The following is a 5,655-nucleotide window of genomic DNA, read 5'->3' as shown; positions in this document are numbered from 1 at the left end:
CTCTCTGAGTCCAAAAGTAAGTCTAAATTGAGACCAGATTCTTAACGTTGAGATAACCACTGGGTTATGAGAAAATTTGACTGGTTGGATGGGGATACTAGATGAGAGCAGAGTCAAAAGTGAAGTAGCAGGACAAGATTTAGCCTCAAACTCACAAACAACTCAGTTTTGGCTCCTTGATCCATAGAGTTATTTTGTGTATATTAGCTGCCCAATAGTACATTTTTAGATTAGGAAGACCCAATCCACCTATTGATCTATGTCTTTGTAAATATTCTCTTCTGATCCTGGGGGTCCTGTCTTTGCATATGAAAGAGGAAATAAGATTGTTTATCGCACGGAAAAAAGAATCAGGTAAAAAGAGTGGCAGACTTTGGAAGAGGTACAGAAAGCGTGGAAGCACATTCATCTTAATACAATTTACTCTACCTGCAATGGATATATGCAAGACATTCCATCTCTCAAGGTCCGCTTTAAGCTTATCAATTAAGGGCGGGAAGTTTTCCTGGTAAAGGCCAGATAACTTTTGACAGATGATGACACCTAAATATTTAAAGTTGTTTCTAGACATCTTAAAGGGGAGAAGCCTATCAGGTATCTGAAGGGCTACATTATTTATAAGGAAACATTCAATTTTTGAGAAGTTCAGTTTGTAACCTGAAAAAGTTCCAAACATGTTTAATATTTCAGTTATTCGTGGTATGGTTGATACTGGGTCGGAAACAAACAATAATAAATCGTCTGCATATAACGAAAGATGATGTTGTGTATCAAATCTAAGAATTCCAGGATTAAAGTTGGCAGATTTAAGTGCAATAGATAAAGGCTCAATAGCCATTGCGAACAACAATGGACTTAAAGGGCACCCCTGGCAGGTTCCTCTGCAAAGGGTGAAATATTGGGACCTCATCCTGGTAGTGTTTATGGAGGCCCTTGGTGAGGAATACAAGAGAGTAATCCAAGAAATAAATTTGGGGCCGACAGAATCTCTTAAAAACCTGGAAGAGGTACCGCCACTCCACCCTATCGAAAGCTTTCTCAGCATACAAAGAGACGACCGCCTCTGGTGTCTCATCAGACGGTGAAGAGAAAATAATATTAAGAAGTGTACAGATGTTAGAGAAGGAGTGTCGGTTTTTCATAAACCCTGTTTGGTCGGGTGAGATAATATTAGGCAGCGCCTGTTCAAGCCGGATAGCTAATGCCTTAGCTAGAATTTTATAGTCTGCGTTTAAAAGAGAGATCGGGCGGTAAGAGACGCAATCTGAGTCGTCTTTGCCAGATTTTAGTATTAAAGTAATCGTGGCCTCGGTCAGAGTCTGGGGCAGGGACCCCCGGTCCAGAGAGTCGTTAAACATTTTTAAAAGGAGACGGGCCAATTTATCAATAAATCTTTTGTAGATTTGCTTTGCATTACTTTAATTGAGTCTGCTATCTCGCTAGGTTGTAGGGGACAGTCAATCTCGCTGATCTGAGTAGCAGATATAGATGGGAATTCCAGGTTAGCAAGAAATTGCATCATATGACTCTGTAAGACTCTGAAAGTTTGCTGTCCACGTCTCTTATTTCCATAAGCTTTTATTGTTCTTGCTTTTTCAATTTGTTCTGCATCGCAGAGTATGATATAATCTCTCCTCGGACAACTACCTTAAGAGTCTCCCAAAGTAGAGATGGGGATATGAGGTCAGAGTTGTTCGATATAAGGAAATCATCAATGGCTTTTGAGATTGTTTCAGAGAATGTATCATCATTTAACAAAGCGCAGTTCAAACTCCATGGGGGGCGGGTTTTCTGTAGAAGTATAAAGGAGAGGTCAAGCAACAACGGAGCCATCCATCCATCTTCGTCCGCTTATCCGGTGTCGGGTCGCGGGGGGAGCAGCTCCAGCAGGGGACCCCAAACTTCCCTTTCCCGAGCAACATTAACCAGCTCCGACTGGCGGATCCCGAGGCATTCCCAGGCCAGGTTGGAGATATAATCCCTCCACCTAGTCCTGGGTCTTCCCCGAGGCCTCCTCCCAGCTGGACGTGCCTGGAACACCTCCCTAGGGAGGCGCCCAGGGGGCATCCTTACCAGATGCCCGAACCACCTCAACTGGCTCCTTTCGACGCAAAGGAGCAGCGGCTCTACTCCGAGCTCCTCACGGATGACTGAGCTTCTCACCCTATCTCTAAGGGAGACGCCAGCCACCCTCCTGAGGAAACCCATTTCGGCCGCTTGTACCGTTTATTTTCATGACTATTTACATTGTAGATTCTCACTGAAGGCATCAAAAATATGAATGAACACGTGGAAATATGTTCTTAACAAAAAAGTGTGAAATAACTGAAAACATGTCTTATATTCTAGTTTCTTCAAAGTAGCCACCCTTGGCTCTGAGCTTCTCACCCTATCTCTAAGGGAGACGCCAGCCACCCTCCTGAGGAAACCCATTTCGGCCGCTTGTACCCTGGATCTCGTTCTTTCGGTCATGACCCAGCCTTCATGACCATAGGTGAGGGTAGGAACGAAAACTGACCGGTAGATCGAGAGCTTTGCCTTCTGGCTCAGCTCTCTTTTCGTCACAACGGTGCGATAGATTGAATGTAATACCGCACCCGCTGCGCCGATTCTCCGACCAATCGCAACCATCCGCCCACCGAACTGCAACCCCTCCCCACCCCGACTACGCCTCGATATCCTGTCCATAAATATTACAAACAGGATTGGTGACAAAGCGCAGCCCTGGCGGAGGCCAACCCTCACCTGAAATGAGTCTGACTTACTGCCGAGAACCCGGACACAGCTCTCACTTTGGTCGTACAGAGATTGGATGGCCCTGAGTAGAGACCCCCTCACCCCATACTCCCGCAGCACCTCCCACAGTATCTCCCGGGGGACCCAGTCATACGCCTTCTCCAAATCCACAAAACACATGTAGACCGGTTGGGCATACTCCCAGGCTCCCTCCAGGATCCTTGCGAGAGTGAAGAGCTGGTCCGTTGTTTCACGACCAGGACGGAATCCGCATTGTTCCTCCTCAACCCGAGGTTCGACTATTGTCCGAGCCCTCCTTTCCAGCACCTTGGAGTAGACTTTACCAGGGAGGCTGAGAAGTGTGATACCCCTGTAATTGGCACACACCCTCTGGTCCCCCTTTTTAAAAAGGGGAACCACCACCCCAGTCTGCCACTCCTTTGGCACCGTCCCAGACTTCCACGCAATGTTGAAGAGGCGTGTCAACCAGGACAGCCCCTCCACACCCAGAGCCTTGAGCATTTCTGGACGGATCTCATCAATCCCCGGGGCTTTGCCACTGTGGAGTTGTTTGACTACATCAGTGACTTCCGCCTGGGAAATCGACGACAATCCCCCGTTATCCTCCAGCTCTGCCTCTAACATAGAGGGCATATTAGTCGGATTCAGGAGTTCCTCAAAGTGCTCCTTCCACCGCCCTATTACCTCCTCAGTTGAGGTCAACAGTGTCCCATCCTTACTGTACACAGCTTGGATGGTTCCCCGCTTCCCCCTCCTGAGGTGGCGAACAGTTTTCCAGAAGCACTTTGGTGCCGACCGAAAGTCCTTCTCCATGTCTTCTCCAAACTTCTCTCACACCCGCTGCTTTGCCTCTTTCACGGCAGAGGCTGCAGCCCTTCGGTACCCTGTAACTGCCTCCGGAGTCCTCCGGGATAACATATCCCGGAAAGACTCCTTCTTCAGTCGGACGGCTTCCCTGACCACTGGTGTCCACCACGGTGTTCGTGGGTTACCGCCCCTTGAGGCACCTAAGACCCTAAGACCACAGCTCCTCGCCGCAGCTTCAGCAATGGAAACTTTGAACATTGTCCACTCGGGTTCAATGCCCCCAGCCTCCACAGGGATGCACGAAAAGCTCCGTCGGAGGTGTGAGTTGAAAGTCTGTCGGACAGGGGCCTCCTCCAGACGTTCCCAATTTACCCGCACTACCCGTTTGGGCTTACCAGGTCTGTCCTGAGTCTTCCCCCACCCCCTGACCCAACTCACCACCAGATGGTGATCGGTTGACAGCTCTGCCCCTCTCTTCACCCGAGTGTCCAAAACATACGGCCTCAGATCAGATGAAACGATTATAAAATCGATCATTGACCTTCGGCCTAGGGTGCTCTGGTACCAGGTACACTTATGAGCATCCCTATGTTCGAACATGGTGTTCGTTATAGACAATCCATGACTAGCACAGAAGTCCAACAACAACCACTCTGGTTTAGATCAGGGAGGCCGTTCCTCCCAATCACGCCTCTCCAGGTGTCTCCATCATTGCCCACGTGTGCGTTGAAGTCCCCCAGCAGAACAATGGAGTCCCCCACTGGCGCCCCATGCAGGACTCCAGTCAAGGTCTCCAAGAAGGCCGAATACTCCGAACTCCTGTTTGGTGCATATGCACAAACAACAGTCAGAGTTTTCCCCCCCACAACCCGCAGGCATAGGGAGGCGACCCTCTCGTCCACCGGGGTAAACTCCAACGTAGCGGCGCTCAGCCGGGGGCTTGTGAGTATCCCCACACCCGCCCGGCGCCTCACACCCTGGGCAACTCCGGAGAAGAAAAGAGTCCAACCCCTATCCAGGAGTACGGTTCCAGAACCGAGACTGTGCGTAGAGGTAAGCCCCACCAGATCTAACCGGTAGCGCTCCACCTCCCGCACCAGTTCCGGCTCCTTTCCCCACAGAGAGGTGACGTTCCACGTCCCCAGAGCCAGCGTCTGCTGCCCGGGTCTGGTCCATCGAGGCCCCTGACTTTCACTGCCACCCATGTGGCAGCGCACCCGACCCCAGCGGTTCCTCCCACAGGTGGTGGGCCCATGGGCTGGAGAGATGGGAGCCACGTAGCTTGTTCGGGCTGTGCCCGGCCGGGCTCCGTGGCAAACCCGGCCACCAGGCGCTCGCTGACAAGCCCGCCGTCTGGGCCTGGCTCCAGACGGGGGCCACGGGCTTCCTCCGGGCAGGGTCACTCCATCTCTACCTCGTTTATTCATTGGGGTTTTTGAACCATTCTTTGTCTGGCCCCTCACCTGAGACCACTTTGCCTTGGGAGACCCTACCAGGAGCACAAAGCTCCAGACAACACAGCCCTCAGGTTCACAGAGACACACAAACCTCTCCACCACGATATTACAATAGAGGAGTATTCTACACTATTTACAGCAGACAGAAAATAGCTATCGACAAAAAAATAATCAATCCCAGAGAATGTAGAAGAAGGAGAATTGTTTTTTGTCAAGGAAAATAAGACACCATGGGTCAATACTTCCTGTTTGGTTCATGAATGATGAGAGTGCTTTAGCCATCTTGGAAGGGGGGCACCTCTTAGGGCAGGATTTGTCCAATAGTGGTTCTATTGCACAGTTGAGGTCACCTCCCAAAATTAAATGGTCGGAGTTCAGGTCAGGCAAAACTGAGATAAATTTTGCAATGAATGATTCATCATCCCAGTTAGGTGCATAGAGATTGACAAGAGCAACGTCGACGTTATTGAGAGAACCAGAAACTATGATGAAGCGGCCTTGAGGGTCAGAAAAGACTTTGGTTGGGAAGAATGTTACCTTCTTGTGTATTAAGATGGCCGTGCCCCTTGCCCTGCTACTAAAGTTGGAGTAAAAGGTTTGGCCAACCCATGAGGCTTTTAATCTATGATGTTCT

This window comes from Perca flavescens, chromosome 6 (assembly GCF_004354835.1).
Source record: "Perca flavescens isolate YP-PL-M2 chromosome 6, PFLA_1.0, whole genome shotgun sequence".
Lineage (NCBI taxonomy): Eukaryota > Metazoa > Chordata > Actinopteri > Perciformes > Percidae > Perca > Perca flavescens.
The sequence above is the reverse complement of the archived record's forward strand: the minus strand, read 5'-3'. Positions refer to the sequence as shown.